We start from the raw sequence: 19,803 nt of genomic DNA on the forward strand, positions 1-19,803 counted from the left end.
GCACTGAGTGGTTTTGCAGGAGCATTGTGTGCGTTCACCTGCATGCAAATAATGCAGGGGAGGTTTAAGAAAAATGGTGTACAGAACAGCAACAGCAGAGATTATTAAAATAATGATGGTAAGAAGTTTAGTTACGTGTCAGAAGCCACAGAACATGGGCAACTACCTTCTGTCAGATCCTGTGTGCTCTCACCCCTCAGCCTGCATTCCAGGTGCCTGTCCCTGCCAGTCAGTAAAAGTCCCTTCTTGTGTATCACAGCTCTGATTCTTTCACTGCATTTGTTTTGTAACATAAAGTTTTATGTTGCTCACTTTATCATAAAAAGGAGAGTTGGAGCACACAGGTACCCAATAAATCCTTGTGAGTAGAATTCTAGGTCTCACCATTCCAGATATTCTTTGCTGTTTGAGTCTGTCCTGGATTTTTTTGTGGTTGCCTCCACATGCTGGCAGTAGCCAAGAAAAACCCCAGTGATGACTCTTGCACAGCTGCAATCTTCTTTGTTGTTCTAACATTTTACTGCCAGGCTTGATGCCTGCATGAGTGCTTGCCATGCCTAGGACAGGGAGGTAAAAGGTGGACAAAGATTTTAACAAAGAATTAAAACTTGAAATGTGGAAGGTCTGACATATCCCAAAGACGAGACGCCTCATATGAGTGGAAAAAAAAGATTCTAAAGCATGTAAAAGAAAAAGAAAAACAACTTTAAGTTGAAAACTGTTGTCAGTGATTAGAAAAGTGTGTTGTATTTCTGTGTATTGAGAATTAAAAGCAGTGTATAGGAAGAGGGAGAAGAGGTGCTGCATTGTACCCTGACACTGATATAGAAACATCCACTGGAAGCCACAATGAGGAACCAGAGCTCCAATAGCAGGTGACAAAGTGTAAAGTGGAATATTAACTTCCAGGGATTTGAATAGAATCAGACTGGGTGAATAATGAGGCATTTAAGTAACAAGTGAATGGCTCGTGTTTGAGCCAAGGCTTGTGAGTTCCAATAAAATGTCTACTTAAATTTGATCTCTCCCTGCTTAAAAAAGAGGGAGTAAGGAGAAGGGAAAAAAAATCAAAACCAACAACTAAAACTGCCAATTATCAGAGAAGTAAAACAAGAGAAGTTTTTTCTACTGTAGGTGAAGGAAAACAACCATTTTCATAGGATTCTCTGTCTACCATCCTGCTTAGGAGAGGAAGCGTAAAATTGCAACTGGATCTCATATTTTTATATACAGCAGCTAAACATATTCATATTCATTAGAAGATTTAAAACCAACCAAATAACAGCTTTCTTTAGCTGTTTGCTGCTCATTCCATAAAGTTACCCTTAGGTTGTCCCTTTTTTGTTGATTAATTTGCACTGGGTTAAACTCTCCTGTGGATTTCCTTGGTCTGTGGTTTGTCACAGCAGACCACTGTGCTTCCTTTGGAGCCATTTCACCATCCTAATTAAATTTGTGGTCAGGCTTATTTAGCTATTATTTGCTTCATAGAATCAAACATTTGAGAGTTTGGTGTCTGCTCTTGAGCATGTTAAAACTAACTGCTTTAATTAAGCAAAAAATGAAGTTAGTCCTGTGGTTTGAAGTGCAAACATTATTACCAACTTCACCAGTAACTACTTTTTTAATAGAGAGGTACAACTGCTACACTAAATTCTTAGCTCTACATTGCTAAGTGTTGTAAAGGAGACCTATTCAGTGGAAATACTTTATTTCAGGGTAAGGATTGCTAAGTTTTTAAAAAAATGTAAAAGCCAAGTCAAGTTTATAAATCTTTTTTTTTTAAATGAAGTTCATTTTTGCTTTGAAGGAAAGTGTCTCATCTGTTTTCTTGTGTGCTTTTTGGGTTTTTTTGGAGTTTCATTTCAGCAAAATAATTTTTTCCCCACAGTTTTTGTACCTATCTGAAATTTTCTGAAGAGATATTTCAAAAAACTTGTTGTCTTAAAATACTTTGATAATTTGAGACGTGTTTCACAGATATGCCTTTGAGGCTCATCTGTGTGATGCAGGTGATTGTACTGTGAGCAGCTTGCAGTTGGAATAATTGTGGGTTTTTTATGGAAACAGCAAAGAAATCCATATTCTTAAGGAATGTTCATTTAGTTCAAGGGATGGAAAAGAGCTGTTTGGTCATAAAGCTACAATCCTGGAAGCCCAGTGAGAGGTTATATAGTGTTTATTTATCACTAGTGTATGACTTATCTATTTCTTGCACTTAATTTTAAGTGTGCAGAGAACTGGAATTTGAATTAATGGCGAGCACAGTCCTTAACCAGAATTGTAGGCTGAAGTAAAGCTGTGGAAACCTGAAAGAATGGCTCTGAATAAAGCAATAAAGGAGTCTGGATAAAATGACTGACAAAGTGTTAGATGGCAAACTAAAGAGCAAGATGTCTGAGGTGTATCAAAGGCAAATAAGGTCTGTAACAGACACTTCAAGAGACAGAGCAAAACACGCAGATTAAGAAACGTTTAAGCACAGAATTTAAATAAGCAACTCACGAACTGAGCAGGAGCTGCTGCTGTTACCTGTGTGCGGGTTTGTTCAGCTTAAAACACACGATGGGCTGCCATTAATCACTGCAGCCAAGAATACCCTGTATTCCTGGAAGGTGAGGGTTTCCCAGCATGTCCTGCCCTGGGTGAGGATCCCTGCAACTCTATGGATAAGGATCTAAAAGGGGCAGAGGGCCTTGACAAGAGTCCTCCTGGGTTCCATTTTCCGAGGAACTTGGCAAACCACGAGAGGTTGGACTCTCTGCTCCGCTGCCCCAGCCTAAGCTGTTGGCCTGCAGGTTGTTTTGCAGTCTGATATCTGGCTTTTATCAGAAATTTCACGTTCAACGGGGATATTTTATCAGTAGAAATGAATCATGGTAACAGTTCAGTTTGATTAATTGATATTTTCTGAAGAATCATCCTGTTGAATTTCTATTGAAATTCCTGGTACCCCAAGTACATGCACAAGTGCAAGACCTCTGCATCTCTTGAACTTCCTTCAAGATTTACTTGGAGAGGAGACTTTCCCCTTCTAATGAAAACAGCACCTTGGGAGGACTAAGAGCTTTATTTGGTGCTCAAGAAGGGTTTCTACAAGGACTTCCTATATTTTAAAGTGCAGAGACATGATCTGTAGAAGCAGCTGGAGTGAAAAAAGTTCTAGGAATTGAAGCAGCACTGCAGGTAAATAACCGACAGGAATAAAATGCAGAAATAAAACCAAATAACTTCTTTGTACACTTGGTGCTGTTTATAAATCCAGAGTTTTCCATGTGTTGCCAGCTGTTTAATTTATCATGTCAGCTCTTGACATTTTTTCTGATAAGTATGAAAGATAAATCTATCACATTTTTTGCTTTTTAGCTGCAATTGCATTTTCAGCATAGGATGCACCGAAATAATAGATTGCTTAGCAAAATAAATATGTGAAAATGGTGTTTAGGATTTCCGTGTAAGCAGTAATTAGAGTACTGCTTGTCAGTTTTAGAGCACTGTGAAATATTATGGCATATTGTGACTTTATTTTTACAGAATCTGTTGCATACCTGTCACGTTAATTCAACTAGAAAGCATTCTTTATGACAATTCATATAATATCATAAAGGCAGCCAGTCATGTTTGTTACTGAATCATTGCATGTCTCAATGTTGAAATTAAATTGGAAAAGAAAAAGGCAGTGCAAGAAGATTAAGCTCGGTATAAAATGCATTTTAAAGGATCTGGATCTTATTTTGTTATTCTTTCTGCAACTATAAAATTCTTAAGATGTGACCTTTCTTAAATTAGATATATCTACAGGAATTAATATTTTGTCTAGTGTTGACAGAAGTGATCACATAAACAGCAGCAAAATACCCAACACTGATGAAGAAGTGTAAAACTTTTATTATTGTTCAGTTGCTACAGGGCAAGATGGATTTTTTCCATTTATTCAGTGACTCTGGCTTTCTATTAATTCTTTCTTTATTGGTTCACATTTACCATTGATCAAAGTGGACTCTTGGGTGTTCTCTCATGTTAGGTTTTTATGTAACAAGCTTTAACTTTTTTTCCTAAGCAATGGGATAGACCCCTGCAACTCCTGTGCTACTGCAAATGATCTAACAAGGTTTTAAACAGAAACTTCACTTACTGTCCTTGTGAACTGCAGGCTACACGTATGGGAAGGAATGATCCTTGATTTCTTGGCTTGGTCAGCCTTGGCATGTTGAGTTTGTGGATTTTGGTGGTTTAATTTGGTTTTGAGTTTGTTGGGTGGTTGTTTTGTTTGTTTGTTTGATGACATCTTTCTCAGGCACTGCTTGGAAGGAATCCAGTGTGTGTGTGATTGGAGTGTCAAGCCTATCCCTTGGTGCTAAATGTGCTTGGGTCTTAACTGGACATCTTATTTCTTTTCCTAATTTGCAGTTGTTTTTAGCAGTCTGTACATTGTTTGAATAGCACCAGATTTTAGCTCAAGCATTTTTTTCTTGGGCATATCTATGTCATCTTATCTCCTGAGGCAGGGACAATAAAAGGTTTTACAACATTTCTGTAAACTGAATATTTTGGAAACGTGGCCTTACAATCTCTTATGCTGCTTTAAATAAGTTATTTGACCTTGTTGTGTCATCCTGGAGTTGAATTACCTGGAGTTACATAGAGCTGGTGCTGCTGGGCAACCTTATCACAGTTATTGGATGGTTATTTCACTGTAAATAGCAGTTATAATTAATATCGTTTAGTGAAGCATCCCTCTACTGATTTGTTTTTATTAACATGGCCTAGAACAGTGATAGTCAACGTCATTAAATATTTTTATCCTTCTTGGATAAAAGTAACAGAGTAGGTATTAATTGAACAAATAAAAAGGTTTTATGAGAAACATTGGTATATAGATATCTATATACTTGTCTGGCTTTATTCCTCTCTGAAATGGGGAATATATTTTCCAATGATGTTTACCACTACCTGAAGTGTTTTATACACCAGTTCAAAACAGAAGTTGTTAATAACCATGATAGGATCTACTAAAAGGAACTATAGCTCACCCAAAGGTAGTTTAGTATTCAAGATTGCTTTTTTTCTTTGATTTCCATCTCAAAAAGTGTTGAGCATGTTGGTGATTCTCAGGTTTACTTCAAACTTTCATACTTCAGTATTGAAAAGTCTTGGCAACCAAATATAGAGGGCTTAGATTTTTAGTCCTCATTCTGCGTTCATTATCAAGGGACATGAGCTGATTTAAATGATATATTAATTAACAAGAGGAGTACTTGAGAAATGGGAGGGGGGGTATTATTTTCTAAAATAAAACAGTATATGTGCTTCTATTTATGTTTTATTGGAATGTGCTCGTTGCTGTGCTCGGGATGGTGAGCACATGCACCAGGCCTCAAGTGCACAGGATACAACCTCAATTAAAACATTGTGGAAAAGGGCTCAAAAGCTGTATTTTTTAGTTCCAACATTCTGATTTTTCTTTCTGATTTATATATTTAAGAGGCAGGTTTTTTGTTGGCCAGTGGGAAATGGTAGGAGGTAATGACTGCTGGCTTTGAATATCCCAATCCTGTAACAACAGATTTTGATGGCTCCTCAATACTAAATACTACTTAAGCATTTGATCTCATTTATGAATGATTAAATAATAAGAAAAGATGATTAAAAGTAGTGTGACACTGAATAAAAGTGCTGGGTCAGGTGAAAAGAAACCCTGGGAGTGATCTGTTTGATGGTGTCTATTGATGAGGAAAGGGGAGAAACTGGATGGCACAAAATTTGCTTGGTCTTTGTTCATACAGTGCTGTTCATCTGAATTTCACTTTGCCATTTGTGTTAAAATGTTACAATCTCTTTTAGTTATGAAAAGCCAAGAGAGCTACACCAAACATAAAATGATGGAAGCTTCTAAGGAGAGTGGACTACAAATATTCAGCATGGGTTTTTTTATAGTTTGGGGGTCCCTCTCTGAAGTGACAGTGCAGACAAAGCTGTCTTAGAGGAGAAAGGAAGAAATGTCCCCACTGTGGTGGCGCAGAAAAAAAACCCACAGGGTTTTGTGTGCTTGCCAGTTGGTGTGGAGGGACCGAGCTCCTGATGTGACTTGGCATACCAGGGCTGGAAATTATACCACTGGAGCCATTCTTTGGAGGGGGGAAAAGTAAATAACTCAGCATCCTAGGTGATATTTCTTCCCCTGCTCTGAAATAAAGGATTTAAGCTTGATGGAAAAAAATTGCATGGCAATACTCACTATTTTCAGTTCTTGACAGTTCTCCTTGTTGCCAGGGGTCCCATTTCATGTCTTTTATAAATATTTCAAGTCAAGGTCCCTTAGATGAAGATATTAAGATGCCATCATTTCACAGCAGAATGTCATTGGTGACAGGTAATTTTAAAATGTTCCAAACAGATTTTCTTTATCTTTATATTTTTTTCTTGTTTTTTGGTATTCCTAAATCCTCTGATTTCTTTCACTCTTCTGTCTTCCCAGTCGAATTTCATAAAGAATGGGGCAATGGAAATATATATTAAATGCTCCTGAAGTATAGGTATTAAATTAAATGAAGTGCTTGAGTACTTTACTGTGATTTTTTTATGCAATCCACTACTTTTCTGTAGTTTCTTACGGGTTTGTTTTTTTTCCAGTTGAAGATAAATTCTTGGTATATTAAGTGAAGAGGGAAAATAAATTCCCTGACCATAAGAATGTTAAGGCAAAGTATCTTAATTTAAGGTAAGGTCTCACTAGATGGATACATTGTAGTGGAAAATAAACAGGTTCAAAGTAGGAGGCTTTAATTTATCTTTTAATTTTCCAGGAGATTTGAATTGTGACAAATGGAATATTCTCATTTTTCATAAGTTAATTCCGTAATTAGAACAAGTTCACACATCTTTATTTTTGATTTTCAAGAAGCTCTGATTTTGTTGTGTAACTAATGGCAGAATGTGGAAGGATTATGGTGGATTAATTTGCAACAGCTGTTGTAACAACTTCCTAATAGTTCTTAAGTATAAAGGTAGGACCTGTTTATCTCTTTTTAATTGTGTAAAGTACATATCAGCTGCTAATAAATCTATGATGCCTGGCTATGCATGCAAGATGCTTTAGATATAAATTACCTTTTATAATTAACTAGCTCTGGGCTCCAGATGGTTTTGACCCACCTTCTAGAGAAAATAAATTGATTATGTATTTGCTACTATGATTTTCCTTCACGTCAGGATATAAATTTTGGTAAAAGTTTGACACAATAATTTTCCAATGCACTTCTTGAATGTGTATTTTTAGTTAAAGGGAATGAAGAACAACAAGTTCTATACTGATGTATGGAAGCAAGATGTTATTGGAGTTGAAAGGAGGGATTATTGGACTTGAAGCAATCACAGAATTATAGAATGGCCTGGCTTGGAAGGGACCTTAAAGACCATCCAATTCCACCCCCTGCCGTGGGCAGGGACACCTTCCACTAGCCCAGGTTGCTCCAAGCCCCATCCTTGAACATTCCAGGGCTGGGGCAGCCACAGCTTCTCTGGGCAACCTGTGCCAGGGCCTCCCCACCCTCCCAGGGAAGGATTCCTTCCCAATATCCCATCTAACCCTGCCCTCTGGCAGTGGGAAGCCATTCCCCCGTCTCCTGTCACTCCAGGCCCTTGTCAAAAGTCTCTCTCCATCTTTCTTGTAGTTCCCTTCAGGCACTGGAAGGCCACAATTAGGTCACCCTACAACCTTCTCTTTTCCAGGCTGAACAATCCCAATTCTCTCAACATTTTATCTGAAAAGATCGTTGAGTCTGGTGCCATCAGTCGCTCACCACACGAAATATTCCTTTCTTAATTTTATGAAGATGCCTTTCAAAACTTAAACTATTTTGTCCCTGGGATTTCTCATCTTAAACTCTGTTCAAAAAGATGTTCCAGACTTCGATAGCTCTAATGATAGAAAACTCTGCTATAATTTACAGCTTCAATCCACGAAGCCTAATTTTCGTTGCTCTTTAAGGAAAACTGTTCTTTTAATCCTTTCATTTGCTCCTTCCCTTTCTTCCTCTCTCCCCTGCAGCATGTCAAGGTTATCATTGCATCATACCAGAGTTTTGACAGCATCCTCTGCAGATGCTCCAACAGAGCCCTGGGGACCAGACACCTTTCCCTGGTGTTTGGGGAGGATCTCTTTGTGCTGGTTTTTGTTGGGGCAGCCCAAGGGAAAGGACGGGAACAGATGCGAGGGATCTACCAAGAAACAGCCCAAAGAGGCTGAGCTCTGCCTGCTCACTGGTTTTATCAGCTGCCCTGGCAACAACAATGACAACAAAAGATGCCACCAAAGACATAACATTTAATAACACAAAACATCATCTCCTGTGACTGGCAGAGCCCTGACATGATGTGTACACACCTATCAGTCAGTCATTTCCATTTAACATTCCTGTTGAGGCAGGAACAAATCAAGGTCATGTTCTATTTGCCATAGCCTGTTTGAAATATTGTTTTGGCAGTACACATTTCCATAGGATTAATTCCAATACCTACAGTGAACATACACTGATTTCAGCATTACAGCATTGTGTTTGACTTGTGCAAACACGGTCTGCAGCAATGAGGGTGTACTGCAGGGATGGCTTCTAATGCATCCTTATCCCTGTTCTCTGCAGTCATTTCTGATTGATGAGATATTTGGTGTAGCAGGGGATTTTTCTTCTTAGTTACTGGCTGAATCATCTTGACCTTGATACTTCTGGCATTCGTTTCCCCTCTGTAACTCCAGTCATTGAGATAATCCAGTTCGTTTGGCCTGATATCCCCTTTCTACTCTTTGTTGACAGTGGTCCTAACTTTGTTTTAGCAGTGCCTGTTCCTTGTGCCAATGTAATACTAAGAAAATACTAAAAAGATTGGTTTCAGAATCAAGTTGGTTCTTTCCTTTCAGAGGATGGTTATGAATTAATTTGACGCTTTTCATCCTGACTTTTTTTAATCTGAGTGCTTTTATCTAAGTGTAAAACAATGCAATATGTAAGGCACACAACTTTCAAATCATAAGTCAGAATAACAGAACCCTTATTTTCTTATGTCACTACCATATACTGTGGGAATATAGATGTCACAGAGAAGCTTCTCTTCCTTTCTGCTTGAAATGTCTTGAAAACTGTTCATGCTCCAACTGGAATAGGAATGCAGAAAAGCAGCCACTACTTAAACAACAAAGTGTCCTGCAAGCACTAGAAGTGAAGTTCAAAGAAGCCAGTTCATTCACACTAGTTTTGTTCATCCTGAATATGTTTATTTTTTTTTTTATTTGTCACTGTGGTCAATGCACTATTCACTATAAAATTATATATTAAGATACAGCTGACGAAAAAGACCAAGGAAAAAATGGAAACTAATAATAAAAAAAAAAGATTTCTGGCTGCAGGGCTGTCTTTTATGACAGCTTTATCTGTTGGCTCAGCCTTTCCTCTTTTGGGAAGGGTGTGGTGTGGACTTCTGGTTCTGATAGCAGGCAATGCAATATTGTCAGCATGTATTAAACCCTCTTGGTGGTAACTGTATGATCTCATTTCCTGCATGAGGCAGGAGAAAGTGTTACTTCTGAATGTTTGGGTCTCAGGAAATATTTACTATACAATGTGGTGGTGGTTTTCTGTTTCAGTGGGGATTGGGGGTTATATCTTTCTTTTTTGTCTGTTTGTTGTAAAGCTCAGTTTCAGGTTTGTCACTATCTCATCTCCCCAAAACAAATTCATTGTGTCTTTCCAAAAAAATGCAGCTGTGGGATCTGTAACTGTGGGGACCTTTGGGAATGGCTGTTTAAATACACAAACTTTATGCAAACTTCCTTGCTGGAAACAGTTGTGTGGTACCTCTCAAAGCTCTGCCTGTCCTTTCTGATTGACTGCAGTGTAGGTTGCAGAGCAAATATTAGCCAGTGACCCAGGTGAAACAGTGTGATTGCAAAGTTGGTAGCTATGGCAAGTAGCTTTTTCTCAACTTGTGCAGTATTTGGGAACCTCAACTCGTAGCTTTTGATTGGATTTTCTAGGAAAACACTCTTAATGCAGCAAAGGGGCAAGAGGTTCTGCAAGTAGTTTTCCTTCAAGTGGGTTGGGTTTCTAAATCAAATAACCCTATAGAACTGACAACTGATCCATCAATTTATTCAATTCTAAAACTTTTTTTTTTATTGCTTTATAACTCCACTTGTTTATGATGTAAATATAATTAGCTTTTTACTAAAGGAGCAATTGACCTTCAATACACCATTGTAATCCCAGATAATATTTTCAAGTTCATGGCAACCTCTATTCATCACCATTGCAACCTACAGCTAAACGATTTCCCCTCCAGTCATGTTATTAATGTGGTTTTCTACTTAAATGTCCCACTGTAACCTTCTACTAATTAATACACGCACGTGAAATTGTATTCTGCGTTTTCAGAACTTGCACCTCTTGCTCTCAGCTATCTTTGTGAAAATCCCTTAAAGCCAGTAGAGGATGTTTGTGTGCTGGGTGTGTTTGGGGTTTGGTTTGCTTTGATTTTATCTTGACAGTACCCAAACTTCACTCTACTCTTCCAGCTTTGCAATACAGGTTATTACGTAAGTTTGAAGCTGTGTTTAGAGATTTATGTGCTCAGTGCTGATCCTCTCCCTGACAATTTTCAGTTATGTCAGAACTAAAGATTGCAGGTTTGCTGGCTGTAATCCAGTTAATTTTGCCAGTACTGAGGTGGGTAATGCAACTGCTTGTTTACTGTGTGCACTTTTGTGAGATGTAAAAAGGGGTCTATGATTAAGCACTCAAATAAATAAGATGCAGTGATGAATTACCTTATTTAAAATGAAGAAGTGATGTGGTGTCCATGTCACAAGGGTTGTGAGAGAATGTTGAATGGTCTGTGCAGTGACTGAGTTGTTTCCTCATGTCATCCATGCAGAGCCCACACCAATAAGTTTGAAGGTGAGATGAAGAATCTTAGTAATTCAGTTCTATAACGATAACTAACTTGCCTCAAAAGGCATGTTGGGTCTTGATAAACAAAATGAAAAATATGTAAGTGGAAATTAAATCAGGCAAAATCCAGCCAATTTTCCCTTCTCCATACCTCAGAAAACCCAGATATCTTTCTTGAGAGAGTTTTTATCACTTTATAGGACTTCTGATGAGGAACATAGATAGTATGTTGATAGTCGAGCCTGTCTGCTTATGAGGAACATTGTGATGGACTTTGGAGAAATTTAAGTAATTAATGAGAGAAGGAAGAAAAATTATGCTAAATGAAGATCCGCTTTGTAAAAAACATATCTGATTTTTTTGTCTTAAGGACTGGATCCTCAGGCTTTAGTTCACCCACAATTTGCAAGAGTTTCTGATGACTTGTGACTTTCATTGACTTCATAAGGTGTTGTGGATCTCAAAATGTGTGAATTTGGGAGATTTATGCAAGTAATAAGCTCATAAATTGTGGTAGGTAGAAAATAAATAAATAAAAAGAAAAAAGAAAAGTGAACACAATTACAGAGTAAAAATTTACTCCTGGATATAAATCTTCTGAAAGGTGTTAAAATGAGGGGAGTTACTCAGATGCATTTGGTATTGCTGGTTATGGGAGAGTCTGCCAGGTCAGTGTTTCCCATTTCACTGTGGAAATGTACTATTTCTTGATTTGAGGAAACGATGCAGAATCACACCAGTTGCTGTAAAAGTTGTTGTGTTCATGCTGTTTATGAAAAATTTATCAGACTTACTTCCTCCAAAGAAGAGATTTGAAACTTCTCCCTCTGGCAGAGGAGAGTTTCTTTGTTTAGATGGACTAGAGTCGAGCCTAGAGAGATGGAGCAAACACAACCTGCATCCAGGGGATGTGATATTCCCCACCCCCACCAAACCACATGGAGCATTTCAGCAACAAACACAGGCTGATACATCAGGAACTGGAGTGACAGGACAAGGGGAATGGCTTCAAGCTGACAGAAAGTTGGGTTAGATGGGACAGTGGGAGGAAATTCTTCCCTGTGAGGGTGGGGAGGCCCTGGCCCAGGTTGCCCACAGAAGCTGTGGCTGCCCCTGGATCCCTGGAAGTGTCCAAGGCCAGGCTGGACAGGGCTTGGAGCAAATTGGGCTGGTGGAAGGTGTCCCTGCCCATGGCAGGGGGTGGGACTGGATGAGCTTTAAGGTCCCTTCCAACCCAAACCATTCCATTATTCTATAAATGGGAAGTTCTAAGAGTGCTGATGCAAGTCTTCACAGATGATTCAAAGAAAGAAGCAGCTAAATCACCCCTAATCCTGGGATGAGTGCTAAAAAATTAACAGTAGATTTCTGAAGGAATCTCATTAACTGTGGAAGGAAACTTCTGGTTTTAGATTTCAGTCTTACAGGAGTTTGTGATTCTGAACAGCCCAGATTTGGTGTCTGACTGTCCCTGAGACATTATTTTTCAGGCAGTCAACCTTTTTTTTCGGAAGACTCTGAAGCACCTGACTGTCTATCCAAGATCTTTTTATGTGGCAAGGCTTGGAGAAATGGAACTTGCAAAGAGTTGGTTTTTTTTTTGGAGAACCTGAGCCATCTGGAAGCTTCTGATGGCTTACTGGTTGTTCCAATAGGATTGTGTCCTCATTAGCTGTATATGTGTACCAACCAAAGCATTTAATTCTTTTGAGCCTATGAAAGTTTTTATCAGCACAGATTAGATGTCAGAATAGAGAAAATTGCAGTGGGAGATAGGCAAGAACAAAAAAAAAAAAAAGAAGGTGAGAAACATTTAAGAAAATTATAATAAATTCTAGGAGTTTCTAAAGCCACATAGTTTCTTTCAACAAGAAGAACTTTAAGGTCTTTTTTTTCCCCTCTTAATTTCTGCTTCAATTAATATAATAAGGCCTTACAGTTTAATTTACAACAGCTAGCTCAACTCCCTGGGAGGTACTCTAGTGGTAATTAGTCATCTGAGAAAATGTAACAAAGTCCAAGTAACTGGCAGATTCATAAACACAACACACATACAGTGCTGTTAAATTTTTAATGTTTTTTTCTTAGAGAAATGTGTACATTATGCAGAGTGCAACGACACACATGAACACATACCTAATGTTGTGGGGGAAGAGTTTAGCTCACATGTTTGCTCTTAATGGAGAATGGAGGAATGATGTTTTACTTATGAGTGAAAGTGCTGGGTGCTATGTCATTACTCATTTGTAAAATACTGTCTGAAACTTCAGCCAGAAAAACTGAATTTTGCTGCTTCCCTTTTTTTGAGAGATAGGGAATGTGCAGCTGTGGCTGAGCTGTCAGCCAGGCAGGCACAGCTCAGTGTTGGCTTTGCTGCATTCCTGCCTTTGGATTGTCCAACCAGGAATGGGACCTTGCTGTGAGGAAGAAGGGATGTTTAATTAAAAAGTGTCAGGGTTAGAGAAAGAGCGTGGAAATGAACCTGCTTTCCTAAGTTCAATAAGTTATTACAGGTTTACATTCTGGCCTTTGGATGTCAGATCATTCACCACACAAACACTGTATATTTAAGCCAAGTTTTCCTGCCTTACAATGTAGTTCATTGCAATATACTATGAGTGCATATTATTCTTATTACACAAAGCCCCATTAAGCTCAGTGGTGCATGGATCTTTCAATTCAATGTGACTTTGGGTCGTAAAAGTATATAGTGAGAGGAATTCTTAATGAAGTAGCTGCCAAGACTTCTCAAAAAGAACTAAGAAACTGAGAAAATAAAAATTTATTATCACGTTATCACGTAGTTTACCTTATAGTCACAGCTATATTTTTCTGTATTTTTTTCTGAAGCCTCCAAAATTATACAATGTACCTCTTATCCTGTCTTTTTTTTGTCCTAATACAGTGTCATTATTTTAATATTTTAGGCCTAGACTTGATGTTGGTGCCAATTCTCTACAAAGGAGAGAATCGGGACAGGAACAGATGCTTTTCTTGTGGGATGAGGTTAAGAAAGGAAGGATCAGGGCTTGTAGGTCAATGAGTCCAAAAGGAAAGCAAAAAACCCACACTTTCTGTGGGTAATACTTAATACATTTATCTTTAAAAAGAATCAAACAGATAGCTCAAATCAAATTCAGTAACCTAAATTATCTCTAAGTTTACATTGGCAGTACATGAATTCTCAGGTGAAGTTTTAAGATGTTCTTTTTTGACATTTCAAAGCTCTAAATGTAAAAGAAAACAGGGTAAAGAAAGAGGAACCCTTTTGCTCCTCATTTTTGGTGAAGAGCTGAGACAATGAGGTGTCTCAGCAGGAGGTGCTGCTGCCTCTCTGTTATCTACACAATCTTCCCAGGTTTCATTCACCTTGGTTTGAAAAGCCTAAATCTGGTTGTTTACCTCAGGCCACATTCCATTGCTCTACAGTCAGAAATCATAATTAAATCATGGAATTCCAGAATGGTTTGGGTTGAAAGGGACCTTAAAGCTCATCCAGTCCCACCCCCTGCCATGGGCAGGGACACCTTCCACCAGCCCAGGTTGCTCCAAGCCCCGTCCAGCCTGGCCTTGGACACTTCCAGGGATCCAGGGGCAGCCACAGCTTCTCTGGGCAACCTGTGCCAGGGCCTCCCCACCCTCACAGGAAGAATTAAGTTTGAAGGAACAGACCAGCTGTTTAAAATTACTGTAGCTGGGGTATGTTTTTGAGCTGAACTGCAACCCTTGAATTTTCTATGAATTCCAAACAGGCGGATTAATGCCATGAAATTTGTGTCTTATTTTCAATGTCTGGCCTTCAGGATCTTGAAACTGGAGTGCTGAAGATCTAAATATGGTTTTGCAGAAATCAGATCCTCAGTTGCGTTCATTCCCTCAGTCCCCTCTTCTGTGGAATCTCTTTTTATCCAAAGAGCCTACATAGTGAATGAAATTCAATGAGCTCATTTTCAAACTTAAACTAATATGACAATTCTACAGAAAAAAAATAAAACACTCCTTGTGCCTGTTCTGCAGTGATAGATCTATGAAGTAGATCAGTTTGGCTTTTGTTAGGAGGTGTTTTTGATAGGTGTTTTTGTTAGGAGGTGTTTTGAGACAAGTTAGTAGATCTTTAGCACTGTAGGTGAAGGATTTGTGTCACTTAATAGACAAAGACAACTATTTGTAGTTGGCTGGCTAAGGCACAATTCTGAAATTTTAATGTTACAATGAAGGAGGAATCAATTCTGTTCAAGAGCATCCTTAACTTTAATTTTTTTGAGGAAAAAGCATCTTTTTTCTCAAAAAAATGATGCAACTCCATACTGCTTCTCCCTTTTTGACCGGTCTGCTTTAAAATAAACAGTAACTGTTTTAAAATCATGGAATGTCATTAATTTTGTGTTCTATGAGGTTATGATATCTTATTAGAAAGAAAATTTAACAGTTACTTAAAGCATCTAAAAAGGATGGATTAAGTTCACTGTGCCAATGGAAAAAGTCATCTCACAAATCGTTTGATGTAAGACACTAAAGCTTTCTGTATAGAGTGAATGTAGAGACATGCAAGTAAATCTAGAGACTGGAGTCTTTTAACTAAAACTCTTTCCCATTCAGTATGGAATAGTAACTAAATTTGTACACATTTATTTTGTTCTTGTTTTGGATATGAGGAAGAGGAGTATAAAGGTGACAAAACTTTACAAAACTAAGCCTCTAAATTTGAATTAGATATACCACATGCCAATTCTCTGGTGAAATTTCTGATCTTTAAAGTACCTTACGTTTTACATATGAAATGATCTGGATTCTCAGAAAGTAACATAGATCAGAGAGGGGAGAGAACAAGAGCATAAGGAATATAAAGACTTTGACATAGTTTTTTATTAAATCCTTATGTACCTGCACGGTGTGCTGAGAGCTCTGTCTTTCCAGGCAGGTTCTTTTGATTAGAGTTGTTTCTAGACCAACAATTTAATGGCTTTCCAAGACCTAAGAATTACTCTTTTTCAAAAACGTCCATGCATTCATTCTAAATTTTGGGTTCAGCCATATCATGTAAGCCTGGAACATACTGGAAAGGCAAATATTTATTCCTTTGACAAATCAGACATTAACGTGTTCTGGACTGAGACTTGCAGGAATGGGAAGAAGGTTCAAGATTATGCTGAGGATTTAAGGATGTTGGAAGAACTACAATAGAAAAGATTAAAAAGTGTCAGAGTAGGGTTAGATGGGATATTGGGAAGAAATTCTTCCCTGTGAGGGTGGGGAGGCCCTGGCACAGGCTGCCCAGAGAAGCTGTGGCTGCCCCTGGATCCCTGGAAGTGTCCAAGGCCAGGTTGGACGGGGCTTGGAGCAACCTGGGCTGGTGGAAGGTGTCCCTGCCCATGGCAGGGGGTGGGACTGGATGAGCTTTAAGGTCCCTTCCAACCCAAACCATTCTGTGATTCTGTGCTTCTATGAACATGAGTTCAATACTTCCTACACTTGATCCCAGTGTTTATGGTTTCAGTGGCTCCAGGAATGAAGAGCTGTGCTAAAACACGTGCAGTGTTATTCAAAGTCGTGCTAAGTTCTGTACATGCATAAAAAGCCAATGAGAGGTTTTCAAGATCCAGATTTGTAGAAATTGTAGGCCAGTGGAGTGACCATGCAAATGGTGTTACTAAATAACAAAAAAAAAAAAAATCAGTCAGAAATGAATCTGTACCCTGATTGAGTGCATCCTCTCATTTTCCACCATTATTTTCCAATATATAATTTGGTTCAGTTATTCCACTGGAAGCTTGAAATAATGTAATTATTGTTAATGGTACTATTCACATATAACTAGAGAAGAATTTGGATTAAAATTTTGAAGAGGAAATCTTAATGGAACCTTTACAGTATATTAACTGCTAATAAAAGTAGGTCTTGCTAGAAGGCCTTTGTAAGGAAAATTTCATCCCAGCACCTTTTGAATATTAAATAGTAATGAAATTTCTTCCATCAGTTGGGTGTGCTAATGGAATTGATTACCACAGTGTTCATGTTAGCACATACAGAGCATAATAGGGATCAGATTTTGAAAGCTAAGTGAATGCAACATTAAAAATCAGAATTTTTCTTTCCACTCAAATCAGAACATTTGCATCTCGGAATAAAACCTTAATTCTTGTTCAAAGTAGTTAACAGAATAGAACTGTACTTGGTAAAAGGAGTAGTCCAAAGCTGTTTCACACTTAATTGAATTGTTCTGTCTCTTGCAAATCACAAGTGTGTAGTTTCCTCAGATATTCTTTATTCTGAAATGCAGTTTGGCAAGATCAATATAAATAGATAAGTAATCAAATACCACTACTCAGTCATCATTTTCCCTGCAATTTCATAGCATAAAAATGAGATCAGCAGCACTGACATCCAGTTCCAACATGTAACCAGTTGGGATTTGTGCCCCCCCATAGCAGTGTTAGTTGGATAACTATTATGAAGGTGAGAGTACCTTTGGAATGCAGTAAAAGAAAAAACACTCCTGTCCTAACTACAGGAAGAATGATATTAGTCAACCCTTTCAGATAGCAATTTTCTTAATATAGCTAACACAAATAATTAAAATGTTAAGAACAATAGATACATAATGGTTTATCAGTCTGGAAATGACAGTTCCGTGGAAATACAGATTACCAAAGGATGTATGTGATTGTACACAGGTTCAGAACATTAAGGTATTTATTAACTAGCAGATCATCAAGGGTGAAGCTACACATGAGTTTTATGGATATTAGGAAAAAATTTCTTCACCAGAAGGGTGGTCAAGCATTGGCCCAGGCTGCCCAGGGCAGTGCTGGAGTCACCATCCCTGGAGGAATTTTAAGGACCAGCCATCCTTTGGTCTTACCAGTTTGCAAGCAAGAAGTTTCAGAACTCCTAGCAGTGAGAGCAGCATCCTGTTTGCTTTCCTGGTTTCAGGACAAGTGTAACTGCCAGTGTGCTTTATAGCTGGAGTGTTCTCTGATGTATGATGTTCATATGCACGTAGTTATTAGAATAGGCTCAGTTGTACAGCTCACTGCCCTCTGTCTCTTTGAAGCATGTTTTCCTACTTCTCTTCCCATATATGTTACTTGTCCAGACCTTAATTTCTAATTTCAGATCTACTGTTTTTGGCTGGAGGCTCTCTGGGCAGACACTGCCAGTGCTGCAGCCCCAGAGCCCGTGCTGGGGCTGTTTCAGTGCTCCTGATTCCACCAGTGCATTTGTTACTCTCTGTCTCTGCATCTCTCATTTGTTGTATTTTCCTTCCCTTCTGCTTGTGGAACTCTTGCAGACCACACTCCCAGTTTCAATCTGCTTGGCTTCCAGGGATCTTTCAGAACTATTTTAACACCTCCTGTTTTTGGGAACCGTCTGGCTATTAAACTTCCCATTCTGTTTAGAAGTCTTGATTATGTTCACAGTATCACGAGCTGTTAGTTTTCCCCCTCCTTTTCACCTTCATTGCAAGTCTCTTCAGCTGATAAACAGAGCAGGAATATTTCTTCTTAATTTTTAAATTCTATTATAATTATATGTAAGACAAAATTGAGGCAGAAAATAACGATCATAATTTTATAAAACAAACTATGCTACACATGAATTAAACATGACTGTTTGACTTCAGTGAGTTGAACTTGTCTTTTTTATGTAGGTACCAGTGCTCTGTGTTCTGACACAGGAAGTGAATTGCCAAACCTATAGTGCAATCTTAGTAGGAAATTCTAAATATCTTACTGAATCCAAATGACAGGAGAGATTGAGGCAGGTAAGATGTGTTTACCTACATGGAGATTTTTACAGGGCACTCTTTCTATCATTGGAGAGTTGCAAAACTTAGTTATGAGTTTAGAATCATGGAATCATTCAGATGGGAACAGACCTTTAAGGTGGAGTCCAACCATTCCCCCAGCACTGCCAAGCCCATAGCTAAAATATATCCCCAAGTGCCACATCTATATAACTTTTAAATTTCTTCAGGGATGATGACTCCACCACTGCCCTGGGCAGCCTGTGCCAATTTCTGGTGAAGACCACATTTTTGGTGAAGAAATTTTTTCCTAATATCCATAAAACTCATGTGTAGCTTTAGCCTTGATGATCTGTTAATTAATAAATACCTAAATGTTCTGAATCTGTGTACAATCACAAACATCCTTTGGTAATCTGTGTTTCCATGGAACTGTCATTTCCTGAGTGATAAACCTTTACTTATGTATCTACTGTTCTTAAAATTTTAAGTATCTGCATAAGCTATATTAAGAAAATTGCTATCAGAAATATCTACTGGAACACCTGGCATGAGTGCACAAATTATTTAATGTGACTTAGCACCTGATTTAAACAGTCTCCTCTAGAGCAACCTGCACATCATAAACTTAATCCACACAGAAAGTGCAAAATTGAGAGGTAATGCCCTTGCCATGAGTTTAACTGAACTGTTATGGGGAATATGGGTAAAACACTGAGATGTTGGCATGGCAGGACAGCTGAGCAAACCTCACTGAGCTCAAACAACTCACTGCAGTTTCTTGAGAGTGCTGGTGGGGGAGAGGCTGGGCTGATCCCCCAGCGTGGGCAGCAGGGCAGGGGGGATTCTGCCCCTTTACCCCTCAGGTGAGCCCCCCCTGCAGAGCTGCTCCAGCCCTGGGGAACAGCACAGGAGGGACATGGAACTGCTGGAGAGAGTCCAGAGGAGGCACCAAGAGGATCAGAGGGATGGAGCAGCTCTGCTGGGAGGGAAGGCTGGGAGAGTTGGGATTGTTCAGACTGGAGAGGAGAAACTTTGGGGTGACCTGATTGTGGCCTTCCAGTGTCTGAAGGAATTATAAGAAAGATGGAGAGAGACTATTGACAAGGGCCT

Source organism: Pipra filicauda, unplaced genomic scaffold (assembly GCF_003945595.2).
Source record: "Pipra filicauda isolate LSUMZ 115617 unplaced genomic scaffold, ASM394559v2 scaffold296_size2174093_pilon, whole genome shotgun sequence".
NCBI classification, from domain to species: Eukaryota; Metazoa; Chordata; class Aves; order Passeriformes; family Pipridae; genus Pipra; species Pipra filicauda.